The sequence below is a fragment of the Pogona vitticeps genome, chromosome 11 (assembly GCF_051106095.1).
Source record: "Pogona vitticeps strain Pit_001003342236 chromosome 11, PviZW2.1, whole genome shotgun sequence".
NCBI classification, from domain to species: domain Eukaryota; kingdom Metazoa; phylum Chordata; class Lepidosauria; order Squamata; family Agamidae; genus Pogona; species Pogona vitticeps.
Genome location: NC_135793.1, coordinates 902526 through 923423, shown reverse-complemented (window position 1 = coordinate 923423; position 20898 = coordinate 902526). Strand labels below are relative to the sequence as shown.

At 45.3% G+C, this 20898-nt stretch overlaps 1 long non-coding RNA gene across 1 annotated transcript; it reads left to right on the top strand.

Moving 5' to 3' along the window:
• The first annotated feature begins 913 nt into the window (after positions 1-913).
• Positions 914-13838, top strand: LOC140702302 (uncharacterized). The gene is made up of 2 exons (XR_012081420.2): positions 914-2573; positions 10773-13838. It is a non-coding gene; the product is annotated as an uncharacterized LOC140702302 (long non-coding RNA).
• Positions 13839-20898: the final 7060 nt, after the last annotated feature.

Genomic DNA, 20898 nt, shown 5'->3' with positions numbered 1-20898 from the left:
TGAAATTCACACCAACAGAATTACACTGCCAAGTATGATCAACTAATAGGCTCCTGGCCATATAAACCCCACATTCAGCCCACTTTTCCAATTAATAAGTTTGCTCCACAGTTTTCAAATGGAGGCAGTCCTCTAATGCAGTGGTTCTTAACGTGGGCGATAATGCCCCCCAGGGGGCGATTTCATTTTTTAGGGGGGCGGTAGAACGAAAAGGGGCGGCATGGGGGCGCTGGAGCAGAAGGGGGCGGTAGGGGGGCGCTGGAGCAAGCCAAACCTGTGAAGATGGCTGCAGCCTTTTTACAGTGTGCATGAATATATATTTTCCTACAATTTTAATTTAGTTTCAGACTTTTTGTCTTGAAATTTTTAGTTCCTGCATTTGTTTTTATGCCCTTTTTATATTTCATCTTGCATCTTAAAATTCACTTGCAACTAAATCATTAAATGTTACTTTTTGGGGGGCATTTCATTTTCTTGGAATTTAATTTTGTTTTCAGGGGTCATTGGATTTAAGTGTCTTAAATAAATAAATAAATAAATAAATAAATAAATAAATAAATAAATAAATAAATAAATAAATAAATAAATAAATAAATAAATAAATAAATAAATAAATAAATAAATAAATAAAAGATATCATCACTGCGGGGAGGGGGGGGGCGATGATAACTTCCTCAATGGCTCAAGGGGGCGTTTCTTTCAAAAAGGTTAAGAACCACTGCTCTAATGTTAAATCATCAGGGCCGTAAGGAGGAAGCTGCAGTTGGAGAGAAGTCCTAGGCCAGGCCTCCCTTGCTGCAGAAACTGAAGTGGGAAAACATCCCCTTCCTTTTTTTCATCTCCTCAACTGCTAAGGCAAGCCATTCAAAAGGGCCCTTATTCAAAATGGTCTGCCAGCCCTTCTGTGCCAACCATGAGTCTGTACTTCACTCCTCAGAGAGAAAGGCCATTAGATTTATGCTTCTGTGGAATGGTCGGTTTTTCTGCAGGCAGTGTGTCCCGTCCAAGTTGTACAAATTAATCAGAAATATGCTTGCTACTGTCTTGTTGCTTGCATTTCCCAGAAGCCCGTGGCATGTTTTAAGGATCAGCCGATCTTTCTGCATCTGCCTTGTGTTTGCCGTGTATTCATGTGCTCTGCTACCTAGAGGGAAAGGATACGGGACTTGCAGGCTGTTGCAGAGATGCAGTGTGTGAGGTGAAGAAGTTATTTACATCTCCCTCTTGCTCTGAAAGTGAAGAATCCCATCAAATGTATCTTGTGCTACCTGGCCAACAACAGAAGCAAAAAATAAAAAAATAAAAAATCAGTCTCTCTCTCTCTCTCTCTCTCTCACACACACACACACACACACACACACACAGAGAGAGAGAGAGAGAGAGAGAGAGAGAGAGAGAGAGAGAGAGAGGAAAGGTTGCATGTGGGTAAGCGGTGCATAGAACACATCAGAAAGTCCTTGTGTGAGGCATGAAGAAACATGTGAAGAAACACATATTCAGAATTCACATTATCTAAGTACTACTTGAACATAACATAACACAGCATAGCACAACATAAAACATGACATAAAAAGCCCCCACACAACTTGTTTCTAAAAACCCAAGTTGTTCCTGTTTGGAACAATCTAGTTGTAAGTGGTTGCCTTGTAAATCTCTTCCGATCCCTTTGCAAAAAACACTTAAATATGTGAAATTGTTTCCAGATGAGCGGGATTAGTTTTAGAATGCAATAAAAGCTTAAATGTGGGATTCTCACCTGCTTCAATTGCCAGAAGCGAGGTCTGAATACCACTTTGCCTCCCACAATAAATCCGGACAAGTCCACGACCCATGACTTCATCCACCACCATATAAAAGCAGAGGAGAATCGGAATCATCTGGGTCACTTTGCCGGAACAAAAGCTAAAAGGGGTAACAGTCGGATCTTGACTTTTATAGGTTGGTGGGGAAATTGTGCATTTAAAGGCAGCCACCAGTCACTGGGTCTGTTCCACTGAAGAAGACGATTCGGTGGCTGTGAATTTAATGCACTATGGAATGATCCCCTGGCATGTCCACAATTGTTCCTCCATCTCCCTGAAGGTTCTTTGGGGAGAGGGGAATGGCTTTGGCCCATGGATATTCCTCTGTTAAGAAACCAAACAAACTCAAAACCGGAATCAGAACGAGATGTCCCTCAACGTTCAATTTTGATGTTCTGCTCATTTTCTGGGGTAATACAGCTTGGGGGAGGGGATGCTTGAGCCAAGCCTGGTAATTGTCTGACAGGTCTGTGCCTCGAGCTCACAAGTTGCAAGCTAAGCACTGACTCCTGACTCCGAGCATCTGACTGCGTTTGGGAGCTGGGCTCGAAGGCACGGCAAAGGGTCCGGCACAGCACTGAAATGCGCAGCAAAAGGAACATGTTGTGGTCATTGTTTGTTCCTTACGTGCTGCAGATCAGAGACTCTGGAGAGGCAGAAGTCTTGGCTACGTGAAGAAGAATGCTTTCAGCACATCTGCCAGCTGTGGCTGTTCCATCTCCAAGTTGCCTGTGGACACAATAAGACCCAACAGTGGGGCTGTAGAGCAAGGTACGTGGTTGCTAAAGCGAAGAAGGAAGTCCACCAGGAAGGTGGCAGCAGCTAGCCATATTGCTGGCAAACAATCTTAAGGAGGGGGGGGGACACACTTCTTGTGTGCTTCTGTTGCACACCTCTTTCTGGTTTGCAAAGAGAAGTGGTCTCTCTCTCTCTCTCTCTCTCTCTCCCTATGTCATTCCTTTAGGCTGTTTGGTTTTGCTTTTCGAAACCAGCTGTGCCCTTAAGCCTTGAGGCCAGAAAGCTTCATTTCCATCTGTGGCAGACCCCAATCACTTGGTGGTCAGAGTTTCTGGAGGAGAGGTCTACTCAGGACTGAGTTGGGGCTTCTTTGAGGCCTCTTCGTCGCCCAAGCTGCACACCAAACCCTCTATGTGTGGGGGAATGTAGAATTGCACCCCTCCCCGGAAACATGCAGGGAACAGCCCCCCATGTAAACAACGGATCTGGCTGGTGCACCGACTCAGTGAGGACCATGATGACCACCTGGGTTTCAAATAGGGGCTTGATCCAGTATCTGCGTTGTGCATGGGGCCTGAACACTAGAGAGATAAATTAATTGCAATAGATAGTCAATAATTAATCGACACGTGTTTCTATATGTATCTATTCGCTGCTTGAAGCGCACTCGCCACCTGTCATTCCCCAGAGATCAACTTTGGGGGGGTAGGGGCAGCTCCCCACAGCCGTGCCTTTCCTGTTGCTGCGACCTGTGCCCCTTGCAACAACCCCTCCCACCCTCACTGCAGAGTGTTAAGGTGACAACAACACTCCTGGGGTGGAAACGTCCAGGATGCACCCGAGTGGGGTCCTCGTGCACCTCAGTGGGAAGAATCTTGGTTGACTCGACAGCCTTTCCACCAGGTGCCTCTGAGGCTCACCCGGGACAAGCTGTTCTGTAACCCCTCCATGCTTTCAGAACTGGGGTGCCAGCCTGATGGATAGCTGCCCTTTCATCTTTTGTTGTGCACATTTATCATATAAGAGCAGAACTATAATTAAAATATGTACCCACGGCCTCTGGGCATGGGGTGCCTTCCTTAGGTGTATCGTAAATAAATCATCATGTTAAGGGAAAGCAATTATTATAATTCTCCTCCCCCAACTCTGTAATGAACAAGAAGGAGCTAACGATGGCGCAACGCGTGTTCTCAGAAGCTTGCCTGTGCTCTCTGTCACCACCAGGATGGGCCTGTGAGCCTGCGCATAGCAAGGAGATGCATTAGCACCCCTGTTTAGAGGCTGCCTGCTGCTGACGGCCCTCAATGTTCTCGGTGATCCATGCCATCCTCCCAGGAAGATGTTTTGCGTGGGTCTGTAGTGGGGAACTGTTGTCAAAAATTGGCAGGGATTCGTGCGGCACTTTTTTTTTGGGGGGGGGGGAAATGGCCAGGAGGCTTGGAGAGTGCAGTAGGGCTAGGGCTCCCACCAAAACCACCCTGACACCACGTAAAGGCTAGAGGCCTGTCGCTCAGCTCTGCGTGTGCAATGTGAAGCTGTGGCAACAGTCACGAAAACCACAGCATGGCGGAAGTGCTACGCTTGTACATCCATATGTACTATGAGACAGACTGAGCGATTGAATTGCACTTCTTTCTGGAACAAGAAGTGGCCATGCAGCAGATGTTTTCTAATGACTTTTCGCCTACTCAGTTCTCCTCCAACCGAAGATGAATTACAGGTGAATATTGAAGCCAAAAAGCTTAGCTTGTTCCCATCCATTGGGAAATTCTTCAGGTTTATGACCTTGCCCCACCCCAAAAAGCATATGGATTCCTCTTTTTGACATGGAAGGGACCTTGGAGGTCCATTGTAATCCCTGCCCCTGTTCCCTTGTTCTGTGCTGTTCCCTGAATTGTCCCATGTTTTTCCTTGACATCCTCAAAACACCTACCAAGACCATCTCTGCGTTTATGCTTTCTCTTATCAAGTTACATTTCTAGGAAATCCTAAAAACTCTTCTGCTAATTGTAGAGAGGTCATTGGAGCCCTGTGTCCCGCATGAGTAAAAAACACAAATTTTGCTGCTGCATTGAGCCTTTCCTTTGAGTCTTGGGCTTTCATGGCATTCCAACTTCTCTCTCAAGCCACTCCACCAAGGGTTTCAAAGGCACGCCTCCAGGAAAATCAGGATCATGTCCCAACCATCCTGCCTTTCCAGGACAAATGTGATTCTCTGCCTGTTCCTTAAAAGCATTTTGATCTGGCTGTCCACCCAAAAAGACACCTTGAGATGCTTCCATAGGATTGAAAAAACAAGCAAACAAGAAGAACAGGGAAGAGCCTGTTCTTGGGGTTATAAGCGGACATAAAACAAAAGGGGAAAAAGTGATGTAAAGGGGAGAGGAAAAATGAAACTCCTGCCGTCCTTTCTACTGTGAAACAATAGTTCTTGAGGGCTGGAAAGGAACAGTTCAAGGAGAGATGGTCGGGTTGATGTAACTTTGGAAGTCTTTCGTCTTCTCAGGAGGGGCCCTCTTCAGCTCGTAGAGCTCAAGGATGGGGAGAGGGTGTCTGGAGCAAGGTCTGCCAGACATGGTTGGTTCAACCTGGGTCCTTCCTGGTTCATCAGATTTGCTCAGATGGCACTGATGCCCTGGTTAGGGGAGGTCACAAAGGGCTCTTTAGAGGGAGAAGTCGGTCCCTGCAGCATAAAGGAGGGAGTGAAGAGCTTCTGGGTAGCTCAGAGCTCGAGGTCTCTGGCTGCAGAGCCAGAAATTGGGAGTTTGATTCCCCCACTGGGCCTCCTTGGGCTGGACTTGATGATCTAGAGCAGTGGTCCCCAACCTTGGGCCTCCAGATGTTCTTGGACTACAACTCCCAGAAGCCTTCACCACCACCTCTGCTGGCCAGGATTTCTGGGAGTTGAAGTCCAAGAACATCTGGAGGTCAAAGATTGGGGACCACTGATCTAGAGGTCCCCAGACACAGTTCTGCTACAAGAAGAGGAGGATGGTGGTGGATAGTGCAGCTGCTTAGGGCTCTGACTGTGGAGCCAGAGGGTGGGAGTTTAATTCCTCCACTGTGCTTCCTTGAGAGGCATTGGAATCAATGATCCATAGGGTCCCTTCCAGCTCTGCCATTCAAAGGTGGCTTATTCTTATTTGAGAGCCAAATGATGTGTTTCAAAGAAATCATCAACAGAAGAAAGGAATTTTCTCCTGTTGGTGAGTCAGCTTGCTTTCTTGTAAGCCTAGCTTTCCTCTGCAGGTACAATGGCTTGGTCTGAAAGATCCACCTGAACCACATACACATTTCGGAATGTGATTTCGTCTTCCAAAATATAACATTTTGCCCCAAGAAATGGGCCATGAGACAAAAGTTTTGCCCTGTCCCAAACTGATCCTTCTTGGCTAAAGGGATTTCAAAGGTGGAGGCAGTAGATTTGTGAATCCCGAATCCTTGTGAATGGTTCTGCTTCCCATTGACTTGGAAAACCAGCACAGCATTACCCGTTTTGTTTTTGCGCGGATGCACAGGAAATTGGGTGACAGGATATAACCTAAAAGAGGTTAAGAAATCAGACAAATTTCAGATGGCTAGATTTAAAGATTTGTGTACTCATCACATTTAAAAATGTGTTTTTAGGAGGGGGAGGGAATAAAAGCTTGTACCAACTTGCATTCCATCTGATGGTGAGAACTGTGTAACTTTGAACAGAATATAGGGAACTAAAATAAATTTTAGAACTAAAATTAAGCACATCATAGATTTTACACAGAGGATCTGGGACATCCAGCCTTTTATTTGCATACTGCCGTACATAAATAATAGAAACCAGCCAGGTTGAAATAAAATGATGACATTTGCACATTTAAGGAGAGATTTAACGTGTCTCCCCAGAGCTTTGCTACTTCTTGAGGCTGTGCTATAAAGCAGAAATGTGACGAGATATTTATGTAAATCTTAGCATTCTTAGCAGGAAACTAGTTTCACGGGACCAGTGGTAGACCTAGTAACTAGTTCCTAGTTGAACTTGTGGATTTGTTATATGTTCTAATTTTTTGTGTATCTATGACCAAAATTGACTAGTATTTACTTGGGGCCGCTGCCAATGTGAGCATGACCCCACAGATGTAAGACCTCTCCCAACAAAGACTTTTTTTTTGAAATCCACAACGGTCTTAATGGGGTTAAATGCCCACTGTGTTTGACAAACAGGAATAACGTAGACGTCCATTGCAGGGGCAGAAGCTCAGGATTTTCTGTGGCCTATTTTTCAAGCAGAACCCACACAGAGGCACTTCATCCCAGATGAAAGAAGGCCATCCATTTGTCAAGCTGTCATGTTGTCAGTCGGCTTCTCCTCTTCAAGAAAGTTGGTCAGCTGCTTCTCATTTTGGTTTTTTTTGTTCCATGTACAAGAAGATTAATTGCAGATTATTAAAGGATGGCTCAGGGCTTTCTGGGAGAGAAGGAGCCAACCACCAGAAGCAGCCTCCGTTCTCCACTTTTACTGCAAGGACTCCAATGCACAAGAGACATCTGCCAGAGTTCTCTTACATAGAGGAGACCGTGCGGAGTTGGGAAACGCAGCGTTTCAATTCTTTCACTGGAGAATCTCAGAAAGTTGCTAGGCTTGTTTCATTAGAGTGCTTTTATTCCAATGTGGGAATCATCATCATCATCATCATCATCATCATCATCATCATCATCATCATCATCATCATCATCTTAGATCTGCTGAGCTGGAAGGGCCCCTGTCAAGGAGGCCCAGTGGGGAATCAAACTTCCAACCTCTGGCAGAAATACACCATCCGGACCAGTCTTTGGTTTATCTACATTTTGCCATTTCTTTCTGGTTTTTCCCTTTTTCTCTACAATACATAGAATATTGTGTGTAGTTTGCCGTTGATGGGCAGAAATGAACGTCCCAGTGAAACTGATGTACTGTCAGATTCTGCCCCTGGAACAAGCCCAAACAGAGTCCTACCAGAGAGTCAGGTCAACTTGCTCCACTGTGCAGGGGTTACGCGAGCATCTCCCCTCCTCATATGTTTTACAATGAGCCACTGAAACCTGGTTCCAGCAAAGGACGAATCCTCACAAGAAAAAACACAGTCCTTCTCCATCCCCATATCTTCATCTCCCTGTTCCCCCAGGAGATCCAGAGAAGTGTAGAAGTCCTTGTGGCTTCATCAGGTGTTCTGGTACCTCGCAGCCCTGAAAGCCAACCGCCAGGAGTCTTCTATCCACCCCCCCCCGTCCCCCAAAAGATGAAGGACAGCCAGGCCTCTTAGCACAGAGCGTAAAAGCCTTGACAAACATCCACATGGAAAGCGGCCTGTGAGCTTCAGACACAACGAATTCCCACACATTATGGCGAACATGCCACGGTTGGGCAACTTGGCCCTTCCAATCGCTACTCACCCCTTTTTGTTCCAAAAATCCTGGCAAATTTGTTTAACAATCACAGCCTGTACTTTCTTTTAAGCTCCTGGTAAAAAAAAAAAAACAATTATGTTTGCTTAAGCTTTTAATAGAGGATCGTCCTGCTGCTTCTGATGTGGCTCGTTTGATACCTAATTTATTTGCTTATCAGTTTAATCTGTCGTAATCTATCAATCTTTCAAATAGAATTAAAATCTGAAAATAGGCAAGAGACATGCTGTGGAGTCTTTTCCTTGCTACCAATGAAACAAGGTCGGACAAGAAGAAACACACTCAGAGACATCTGGGGGGATAGCTCAGTGGTCCAGATCTCCAGCTTCAGAGCCAGAGGTTGGGAGCTCGATTCCCCCACTGGGCCTCCTGGACAGTGGCCGGACCTGATGATGCCGAGGGTCCCTTCTAGCTCTGCCGTTCTCAGATTATTATTTTCTATCAATGGAGAGGCTCTTTTATTTTTCTCTACCAAGGGCGTTTTGGTCTGACAACTGATACCAATAACCCACCACCTGTTAGTCAGCATGGAGATGCTTTTTCTCTGATTGAAAGGACCTGCCCATGCTTGACATATAATTGCTAATGGCCCTGCACCAAACTCACCAAACTGTAATTACTCTGCTGTAATTATGCTATAAATTTAGAACTTTGGGGCCAAACTCCACCTCACACACTTCTGTGCAGTGCAAAACGAGGGGTTAAAGAACCAGTTCCTGTGTTGATTGGTGTCCTCTGATAACCTTTGCAACACATTCAGGAGGATCTATCCTTTGATATGCGTTCCTGCCTTGACCAGGGGTGTGTGTGTGGACTCCATGGCCTTATAGGCCCCTTCCTGCTTCATGATTCTATGATTCTGTGTTTCCATGATCTTTTGTCATCTTGTCATTTCTGGATGATGAAAGCCACTCTCTCTTTCACACACACAAAAGCAGCAGTGGACACCCCCCCCCTTCCACCCACACCGCTCAATCCCACACTGTGACAGTCTTGTTCATTTTCCTGCATTTTTTTTTTGTTTCTCTGAGAAAACACAGCTTCAGCATCACATGAAAGTAAATCAAAGATGTGCACCATTTAGAGAGGAAAACATACTTTTCAACTGATAATTGTTTAAAGTGTTTCTGTACTGTCTCCCTTTAATTTATCTTGCATTATGAACTTGCAAATCAAAATCTCTGCGTCTTGTTCTTTTACAGAGAGCCAGCGGGGTGCATTATGTAGAATGTGCAGATTTTTTTTGTAGATTCCCCCAAAGAGAAGCATATGTGTTTCAAACTATCAGCAACCTTGCTACTAGGATCAGCGACTCTGTAAAAAAAAGACAGAGAGAGGTTTAAGCTAATAGACAACCACAACTTTTGGGCTACATCCCATTTAAGCTTCTAACTTTTCTTCCAAGTGGAGAGAAAGGTGGCAGCTGCATGGAGATGATGCATGGTCAATGGAGGCAGCAATATCTTGGACCCCTGTGAGAAAGCTGCCTCTGTGTTGTAAAAAGGATGATGGAATGTGGGCTAAATACCTGTTCTGTCATTCAATAATTTAAAGGCCTCCTCCAGGTATTCCTTTGGCCTGAATCAACCGCGTGTTTGGAAGTCATCTACAAGGCAACTGGTCTGAACTAGCAAAAGGGCTTTTCCCCTGAGTAGATCTTTCCAATAAATCAAGCTCTGTGCTTTGAAATTATTTTTTGTTTATTTGCTTCGAAATTTATGTTTTGTCTGCTTTGAATCTTACGGGCTCCTGTGAGCAGACTGAGACTTGTAGGTGGCTGCTTTCAGCTTGGATCCAGTGAACACATATTTTCTCCCCTGAAATATACCTACAACACCTCAATCTATTCTGGTGTCTTTGCTGAAAACATCCCCTTTCTCTCTCTTCCTCTCTTTGAAAGTGTGCATCAGTAGGCAAATCTTGTTCTGTCTTTGCATACACTCCTTTGATTAAAAATCTTGTTACAAGGCATGCAACTTGTATAAATTATTCAAATGAAGGGTAGTGGCTGCGGTGATGGTGGTGGTCACAAGTTTTTCCAGACCCAGAAAGAAAGACTTGAAGAAATCAAGAACTGGCATGAATAACACATACGTCAGAACTTAGTTGTACTTCTCTGAACTTTGAAATTCAATTTTCCTCTCAGGTGTCACTCATCTCAACAAGCATTTAAAATCCATATTTTGAAAGGAAATGGGTTTAGAAAAGTGTGGGATTTTTTTGAGCAAGTTGTTTGAAAATACTAGGTTAGTCCCCCAGTGACCCTTTTGTCTTGAGAAATGTGAACAGAAGTAGAAGGACATTATGGGTCATTGTCATCCCGCTGGGTGGTGGGGTGGACCCAGAAGCACAGTCTAGGCCACCACAGGCTCCTCAGACAGAGCAGCAAAATGGGGAAAGTCTTACACCACAGATCAGTAAGAGACTGTACTTGAATACCTCCTGTAAGGTTCAAACTAAAACCAAAGTAACTACTTCCCAAATCTACAGGAAGCAACGTAGGGCATAGTGAGCTGGCCCAAAGGACCAGCACAGATCAAGAATTAATAGAAAAAACTGGTTGGTTGGTTGGTTGGTTGGTTGGTTGGTTGGTTGGTTGGTTGGTTGGTTGGTTGGTTGGTTGGTTGGTTGGTTGGTTGGTTGGTTGGTTGGTTGGTTGGTTGGTTGGTTGGTTGGTTGGTTGGTTGGTTGGTTGGTTGGTTGGTTGGTTGGTTGGTTTTTGACATGTCTTGAGATAAAAGGAAACAGAACAAGCAAACAGCTTGTCTCCATCTGGTCAGTCCCTCTGATTCCAATTATTTCCTCTTGCAGGGTTAATGCTCTTATTGTTGTAGCAACTCTGGAAGTACACCCTCCGATGCTGCACTCCTGGATGTGTCCAAGCATCTGATTCAGGGCAACAGTCACTGACAGTTCTGCATCTACTAAGTCAATGCTGCTTCTCATTTTACCATCTGCTTAATCTCATGGCAATGTAAAGAAGACCGTCCCTGCCTGTTCAGCTCTAATCCAATGGGAATAAGCCCCACTAACCACAGTGGTCATATTCCTAGTCTGGCATATCTTAAATTGCTTGCATTGCAGAGCCAAATTGAAGCTAATTAACAAAGTACAGGTCACATGCCTAATTTTGGAGATTATCAAGAACCAGGCACACAAACGGCACATTTTTAATTATCTGCACTTCACCTTCATGGTTTAAGTGAAGTTCCTTACTCCGGAGCAAAAATCCCGACTGGCTTCTGGCTAGTTTTTATGTCTGATGGCCAAAGAAAGCAAGAAGGTGAAAAAAAAATCATCCTTCCACATGCAAATTATTTCTGTGTCTGCCCAGTCAACTTGCAATAATAAAAACTAGGCTTTTGTTTTTAACCAAAAAGAGGACAACAATTAATTTGAGTTTCCCGATTCGGCAACAGGAACATGATCTTGGATGAAGCAACCCTGACCTGCTGAACCTGTTCCAGTCTTACTAAGTTTGCTCATCCCATTTCTTCTCCCTGCCAAGCCACGAGAGAGAATTCGCTGTGATTATAGTTCAAGAGATGGGATGATTTCCAGAGCTGAGAAAGCCAACAAGCCATTTCTCTTGCTCATAATGGACTGCAATGTCTTAAATCTTTCCAGTTGTATTCCTCATTTATTCTTCAATAATGTTGGCTTCAGTGTGTCCACTTGTGAACGAGGTTTCCTTGGATGAAGAAGCAGGAAAAGGTCCCCCAGGAGGCAAGTCAGCATTTTAAACTCAAGGAGAGCTGCCATCTTGATCGCTGGGAGGCTCTGGTGCTGACCAAGATCCAGTCAGAACTAGTGATGACTCAACCCCTAGTCAGCTTTTCCCCTCCTATTGAAGCTCATTTCCTCTGATTAATCTTATTTTCCCTTTCACAACAGGATTTACTCAGAAGTACAATTAGAATTGGGCTCTGGGCTTCTTGCATGAGTGTTTCCCTCTAAGGCTTCCATCGAGGTTCGCTCCTTGAGGTGCCAAGGGTCTGGCAGTTCAGGTTCCCCAGACATGCCATCTGCCAGATCTGCCTCCTCAAAGTCTACTGGGGAGCTCATGGTCCAGAATCCAGGGGCCCCCGGGGCTAAGTGAGATGAGCCCTCTGAAAAGGGAGCACCCATGCCACTATCCTCCTCTTCATATAAGATACCTTCACAGTTAGAACCACTGATACTTAGAAATGAATCTGTACTGAGAAGCAAAAGATGTCTGATTATCTGCCAGAATTGTTTCCCTATGTTGTTTGCTTCTGTTTGATAACTAGTCCTCAGGAGCTAAATGAACTGAGCTTTGTTGGCAAGCTGGTTGTGCAAAACTGAGAGCTATCCAAAAAGGTGCATGTGGAGCAATAATCTATTATCATATTATAATTAAGGAGCTCCCCTTCATGGATTGTTACCTTGTCATGGTGAAGGGGCTTGAGTAATTCAGAGAAGCTATGGGCTATGCTGTGCAGGGACACCCAAAATGGACAGGTCATAGTGGAGAGTTCTGCCTAAACACGATCCACCTGGAGCAGGAACTGGCAAGCCACTCCAGTATCTTTGCCAAGAAAACTCCATGGATAGAAACAAAAGGCTAAAAGATATGATGCTGGAAGATGAGGTCCAACATGCTATGAGGAAGAGTGAAAGACAAATACAAGTAACTCCAGAGCTAATGAAGTGGTTGGGCCAAAGCCGAAAGGACACTCAGCTGCGAATGTGCCTGGAAGCAAAAGGAAAGTCCGATGCTGCAAAGAAAAATACTGCATAGGAACTTGGAATGTAAGCTCTTTGAACCTTGGTAAGCTGAATGTGGTCAAACAGGAGATGGCAAGAATAAATATTGACATCTTGGGCATCAGTGAACGAAAATGGCTGGGAATGGGTGAATTCAATCGAGATGATTGACCAATTCTATGAAGACTTACAACACCTTCTAGAACTGACTCACCAAAGAAAGATGTTCTTCTCATTATAGGGACTGGAATGCTAAAGTAGGGAGTCAAGAGATAAAAGGAACAACAGGTAAGTTTGGCTTTGGAGTTCAAAATGAAGCAGGGCAAAGGCCTGTCAAGAGAACAAGCTGGTCATCACAAACACTCTTTTCCAGCAACACAAGAGGCGGCTCTACACATGGAAATCACCAGATGGGCAATACCGAAATCAGATTGATTATATTCTCTGCAGCCAAAGATGGAGAAGCTCTATACAGTCAGCAAAAACAAGACCTGGAGCTGATTGTGGCTCTGATCATCAGCTTCTCATAGCAAAATTCAAGCTTAAACTGAAGAGAGTAGGAAAAAACACTGGGCTCCTCAGGTACGTATAATCTAAACCAAATCCCTTATGAATACACAGTGGAAGTGAGGGACAGATTTAAGGAACTAGATTTGGTGGACAGAGTGCTGAAGAACTATGGATGGAGGCTCGTAACATTGTACAAGAGGCAGCAACAAAAACCATCCCAAAGAAAAGGAAATGCAAGAAAGCAAAGTGGCTGCACAACAAGGCCTTACAAATAGCAGAGAAGAGAAGGGAGACAAAATGCAAGGGAGATAGGGAAAGTTACAAAAAATTGAATGCGGGCTTCCAAAGAATAGCAAGGAGAGACAAGAGGGCCTTCGTAAATGAACAGTGCAAAGATATAGAGGAAAATAATAGAAAGGGAAAAACCAGAGATCTGTTGAAGAAAATTGGTAATATTAAAAGAACATTTTGTGCAAAGATGAACATGATAAAGGACAAAAATGGGAGGGACCTCACAGAAGCAGAAGACATCAAGAAGAGATGGCAAGAATACACAGAGGAATTATACCAGAAAGATCTGGATGATCCGGACAACTCAGATACTGTGGTTGCTGACCTTGAGTCAGATATACTGGAGTGTGAAGTCAAGTGGGCTTTAGAAAGCATGGCTAACACCAAGGACAGTTGAGGCGAAGGCATTCCAGTTGAACTATTTAAAATCTTTAAAAATGATGCTGCTAAGGTGCTACACTCAATATTACAGCAAGTTTGGAAAACTCAGCAGTGGCCAGAGGACTGGAAAAGATCAGTCTACATCCCAATCCCAAAGAAGTGCAGTGCCAAAGAATGCTCCAACTACCGTACAATTGCACTCATTTCATGCGCTAGCAAGGTTATGCTCAGAATTCTACAAGGTAGGCTTCAGCAGTATGTGGACTAAGAACTCCCAGAAGTAGAAGCTGGATTTTGAAGGGTCAGAGGAACTAGAGACCAAATGTGAAGGCAAGAAAAGAAGAGGATGACAGAGGACGAGATGGTTGGACAGTGTCATTGAAGCGACCAACATGAATTTGACTCAACTCCGAGAGGCAGTGGAAGACAGGAGGGCCTAGTGTTTTCTGGCCCATGGGGTCATGAAGAGTTGGACACATCTTAATGACTAAACAACAAACAACAATTAAGTAGTTGCTGTCTGGTTTCTTTCTGCTTTGCAGTGAAGTGTGTTTTGTTGAATCTGTTTTTTAAAATTCCTGTAATAGAGAGCCTAGCTAGTTGGATCACTCAGTGACCCAGAGATTGGGAGTTCAATTCTGCCCATGTTTCCAGGGAGAAAAGCCAAGCCGTGTCACCTTGGGCAAGCTACACAGTAGTGCCAGGGCACCCACAGCAAAAGGGGCTGGTAGACCATTTCTGAGAACTCTATACCTAGAAAACCCTGGGAAGGGTCACCGTCAGTCAGAATTGACTTGACAGCCTTTAATTATTGTTATGAATAGGGAATCTAAAACAATGTTTTCCCAGTTATGTTCTGGAGAGGTTTGTCAGCTTCCCACAGAGGAGCTGTCCATGCGAAGATCAGTCATGTCAGACAAGCTTCCCTAAGAAGCCTCCATCCCACCATCTTATCCAGCTGGCATCCACAATGCAAAACTGGAAACAGACGTGTGCTGGAACAATTCATAAAGGAGAAAACTAAGGATGAGTCTCACTGGGTGCTGGGAACGGTGAGAACAGGGCAGGAGGGGGATCTGCCCCACGTTTTAAACTATGAGTTGTGGGAGCTATCCAGGGTCCTGAACCCATTTTCAGGACAGGGTCCAGCTTCTTAGAGACTTCCAGGAAAGGCTGCGCTGCCACCTGGAGCAATAACACCGGTGTCTCCAATTTGCACAAGGAGGAAGTCCTGCATGAACTACCCTACGTAGTTCATTGGGGGGGGGAGATGATCACCTTTCTGGTGGTGGAGTGTTTGAGAAATCCTTGGAATGACTCTTCTGTGCCTTTGTGAAGGTTGCCCCGCCTGATGTGGAGACAACATGAGCCATCGGTCTCCCAAGGGTGGTCTCTGCCCCAGTCTGACTCCAGTTCACAGTCTCCGTGTGAGGCTGTGTTACTGGTGGAGGGACGGAACCAGGCAGGAGGCAGGGAGAGCCTTCCATGATTTCCAGGATGCTGGCAGGGATGGCAGTGATGATAGTGGTGCTGGCCAGACCAGGTGTGTGTGTGTCTGTGTGTTCTTGTGTGGTATCAGTGATTCCCAAAGCCCTGGGGAGGGGAGAGGAGAGAGACAAGGTTCAGGCGCTGCCAGGGAAAGTGCAATTGTGGTGGCTGAGGGGGCAGAAGAACAGCAGCAATGTCACTGACCTAACATAATAGGGGGAGGGCTGAGGCCACACATGCGCCTCCCCCCAAAACAAAAAACATGGAACATGGACACACAGGCCTTGGAGATGCCTCTGCTTTCAAGAGTGCATTTTGCCTTCCTAGCTTTACAACCAATGTGAAAAACCACCGGCCTTACTTTATCTCCTCTCTCTGAAACTGGATAAAATTTTAGTTAGCCCCACAATAGGCCAGGGCATCCGCAGCGCTTTTTTCTTGCCGATGCTGGCCAGCCAGTCACTCGCTCTCCCTTATTGTCTGTCTCTGTGAATTCCTGAGTGTGCAAGGGTGCCTGAACACACCCACCCACTCCTTTATTCCCACATCCCCCCCCGAGTCTTGGTTCACCATGGCCTGTTATCCCTCCCTCATTACCAAAATGGGCATCTTTGGGTGCTATTATCCAAGACTGCCTCTTCTGTTTCATTTCTTCTCTTTTCTTCTGCTTCTTGTCCATTTAAAAGGTGCCCACTGGGCAGTGATTGATCCTTATTGTGGGAGGAAGGTGACAACTTTGCTGTGGACACACCAAGGAAACCCAGGTTGATGCCTTTGCTGGCTTCTTTTTTCTTACAACATTACGAGACTCACGAGGGAGCAGGAATCAGGCCCTCATGCTCATTAAGGATCCCTGTTCCTTAAGAAGAATGAAGCCTCATTACTTCTTCTCCACCACACCTAGGTGAATCTTAACAGGTAAATAATAGCCATCTGCTAATGGCAGCCTTTTTACTGCTCGTCGGCCATTTTGGTTCTCCGTTCTCCTCGGACCCTACGCAAAGAGGTCAGCGCCGTTTGTAGGCTGTAACACAGCTCCTCGACGGAGGCCACAGTGGCAAAAGAGACACTTTGATCAAATCACCATTGCAAACTTGTTGTCGTTTTGCTTTTTCCAGAGGAGATGTGGTTTTGGGAACAAAGGTTGGTCACACAAAGAGAGCGCCCTGGCCTCTGGCCCAGGGGAAGAGGCCCGCCAGAGCACACCGTGTTCTACTGTATTTGGCATCGCAAGCACATGAACCGTGTCTATTTATTTTAATTTCCCTTTATATTTTTAGTTACACTGCCCCTTAAGTGAGCCACTTGAGTGGAATGGAGTAAATTTCCATCACAGAAAGTCTAATAAACACAGAAAGTCTAATAAATAAATGTTTTCCAAGGAGTTGTGTGTGTGTGTGTGTGTGTGTGTGTGTGTGTGTGTGTGTCTGTGTCTGTGTCTGTGTCTGTGTCTGTGTCTGTGTCTGTGTCTGTGTCTGTGTCTGTGTCTGTGTGTCTGCTTGCCTGCCTGCCTGTCTCTCTCTCTCTCTCTCTGTGTCTCTGTGATTTTATCAGATTCACTAATTCTTCCTCGCCAACCTAGAAAGAAAAAACAATGGTGGATCTTATAAGGTATGTTCAAGGTCATTTGGACCACTCTGTAAGATCTCCGAACATGGACAGAGGAATGGAGAGCGGCTGTCCCTGTTGGAGAAAAAAAAAAGAGATTGTTGCTCATTTAGTGGCCTGTTCTTTGGACAGGTGGCCTCCATGACATCACTCTGACATCATCCTTGAGGTGTTCATCGGAGGTAAACTACAGGTGCAGGAGGTCCCATGTTCAACCTTGGTTGGCATTCAGTTAAAGGGGAATAAAAATCATGGGATTAGCAGATAATTCTCTCAGAGATGTGCCTTTTAATACCACATGTGGAAAGAGGTTGGCTGTCTGAACAGTTCCATTCTCAGGCTGACTATGTTGCTCTGTTATAAATATATGATCTTGTTTCGTTTCTTCCTCTCTTCATCATCAATGTAATCTGAGGTGATGGGGCAGATCACGATGATGTCATGGAGTAGACTATGTCTAGATGGGCGGCATATAAATGCAATAAATAAATAAATAAATAAATAAATAAATAAATAAATAAATAAATGGGGTAGACCCTTTGTGAGGGCCAAGAAAGGGGAGGAGGTGAATGTCAAGGCTCTGAATCACTTCTGCCAGAATGTGTGCAAGAAGAAGACTTAGGAGTCATCACGCTGGTGCTCCATTCCCTGCATTCCCCTAAATGAAAGCAAGACACATAAGGGGGGTCATGGATATGCTTTGCCATCTGCAGTAACACATATACATGGATGAGCTTTTTGGATGTATCAGATGACATATCCCATAATTCCCTATTCTGGGGATTCTATACGACTTACACCTCACAGGTTCCTGGTTGTGGCTCACCAAGGAGAAAAGGTCTAAACTGGAAGGCTTTGAGGCTCAGGTAGACAGACTAGCTCTGCCTAGCTTCCTCTTCAGACAGGATGTTCCTAGGTCACACCAGGCAGGAACAGGAGACTAGGGCAGAGCTAGGCCTAGCTAAGCGTCAAAACCTTCCAGTTCTGGACATTCTCTCAGGTGAGCCAGGTAGAGCTCCTGGAGTGGAGAATTATGGGATTCGAAGTCAAAGGAATAATTTTTAGAAAATCCCACTCCTAAACACACCCGCAAGCATGTTCATTCTGAGGCAGCAAGCTCTTGTGCCAGCTGGGAATGGGTGGAGGCAGGCATGTTCCACATTGAAAGGCAGCTCATGCCCATAAATCAAAATGTCTTGCTTCCCACTTGGTCTCCCTGGAGGCCCAGAGAAGCAGATAACAATTCCCTGAGGTTTCAACCAGCAAACTAGGGAATACCCAGCAATCCTAGCCAAATGTTGCTCTCCATCTATCAGGATGATGGTGAACAGGGATCCTTTCTGTTCTGAGGATGAACAACCAGTTTGGATTCAATTTATCTTTGTTCCTGCCTCCGCCCTCCCACCCCCAATTTAGCAAACACATTCCACTGAAACTGGTAAAACCTGTGGAGACCATAGGCTAATGTGCAAAGAAAAGCTATTTTTCTTCTGCCAAGAAGAACAGAAAATTAATTCTCGAGTTAGGCTTTCACATCAGTGCAATCCACGTTATCTATGGGAAAAGATCTGGTGTGTGCGATGGACTGTCTGGTCCATTTCAGTGCACCACTGGCGACCCAATTAGTGTGATGGAGGAATGTGAGTCACCCAAGGGGTAGTTTATCAGCGCCAACCCTCCCAACGCCCCCCCCCCCAGTGAGTTTCCACCGGCTGGGCTGAGCCGAGATTTGAAACCAGGCGTGTGGTTTGACACTCTATCTATAACCCTCTGTTGACCTTCTCTGTGTGTCAGTCCAGGGAGAGATTGAGTTGCAGCTACTGAGTGCTAGTAGTCCTCCACTGAGCAGTGGTTGGGTAGTGGGGGTGGAGGAAATGCCATCCAATTTCTCCCAGGAAAAGGGAAATTTCCATGACTATATCTCAGCCCCAGTAATGGTGTTGTCAGCCTGGGCACCATTTTATTTATTTATTATTTATTTAACTTATATGCCGCCCCCACTACCCAAAGGTCTCTGGGTGGCTTACAACAATTTGAATTCAATAATAAAAAAAAAATAAAACAAGGACCCATAGTTGATATTATTTCAATTAAAAGCCTTCTGGAACAGAAAGGTTTTGACCTGGCGCCGAAATTTCGTCAGCGTCGGCGCAAGACGAATCTCCCTCAGGATGGCCTTCCATAGTCTGGGGGCAGCTGCCGAAAAGGCCCTTTGTCTACAAGTCATCCCTCTTACCTCCTTGAGGGACGACTCTTTCAAAAGGGGCCCCTGGCTAGATCTTAATTGCCAGGTAGGTTCATATGGAAGGAGGCGCTCCTTCAGGTATCTAGGGCCCAAGCTGCTTAGGGCTTTATATGTCAAAACAAGCACTTTGAATTGCTTCCCTCATAATATTCTCTACCATGTACCAGTCTAGGGAACAGTGGTGACAGATGAGGTGGAAGAGAAGGAGGTGGAAGAACTTCTCCAAATCTTCTGCTCCTTTGGAACTCCTTTCAAACAAATTTTCACTTCTTGTTTACATTGAATGGGAATCATTAAACCCTTCTTTGCTTCATCAGGTGGGCTGATGCCATGAATGTCAACCAGAATCTGTAAGGCTCGCTGGGGGATCGAACCCCCAACGTCCAGCTCCGCAGCCACTGAGCTCACCAGCCAGTTGTATATAAATATAGCAAAGTTTTATTTCAAACATTCATTGTAAAAGAGAGTTTCTGTGCTGTTTGGCAGTGAATATTACTTGACGTCCGACTTGAACTGCTGCCTTTGACTCTGAGTTGGACTTAAGTCGCACCAGGGCCTCAGCACAGAGTCTTTTCTTCCCCCAATGACTAAGACTCAGATTGTGACTTGGAACCCTGTCCCTTTTTTTCTTGGAGGGGGGGAGAGGGGAAAGCTTGTTTTTAATAGGGACTCGGACTTGGGACTTGGGATTCGGGACTTGGTACCAAAGACTTGGTCAACTTCTCCTCCTGAATCTATCAGATTTGTCTACATTTTGAATTTCCCCCTGATTCCTTCTAGGCTAAACTAGGTTTTCCCATGATACACAGATGGCAGCCACGTATGTTTTTGTTCCCTTCCTTTTCTTGATACATTACAGGTAATGATTTGTGTATGTTATTGGAATGGTGTTCACACTGCTCTGGGCACTGTCCTATGGGACGTATACGCCATCAAAGAGGTTCTCTGAGGTCAATTAATAAAGTTCATGCTGTATGTGTTTTAAATATCATATAAACCATGGGATGCAGAAAGGGAAGGAAGAGAAGGGAAGGGAAAAGATGGCATGTCATGTTCTTTTGAAGCTAATCGCTTCCCTTCTGGCCTTGTACTCTGGTGGGGCTGGAAAGCGTTGCTTAAGTGCCAAACATTTAGGATTTGCTGAGGTTGCTCACTCTAGCTTCTGGCTGGAGCACGTCACCCTGGTCAGTCTCGCATGACATCAGGACCGACTCTCTGCAAGGAGCAGATGTCATTTCCTGCCAGCCACCAGGAGGGGATCCCCAGCAGGACCTCACGCGGTTCCTGCCTAATGCCTGCCCCCCATCACCACCACTACCGCCTCAGACTACACAGCTTACGTCACCATCCAGCGGCTATCAAGGTTAGTCTCAACGTAAGAATGGGTGATTTTTTTAAATTGGGCCACTGAAAATAATCAAAGAAATGGCAAGCTTTTGTGCAGAAAGTGGTGTTTCACATTTCTGTTGCTGAACATTCTCAGTATCAAAAGAACAAGCACCCCTTGGGCAGATTGGGACCAAGGAGCCTTTTCTGAAAACCACACACCCCGTGGCTGCTGAAGCAGGAAAGCACTTCTGGATGCCAGCGATAGTCTGGCATCTAATGTCTTCTCCCCTCTAATGTCCACAGAGGTTTGCTCTTCTACAGCCAGAGGAAAGCTGCTCCTTCCTGATCCTTGGCTTC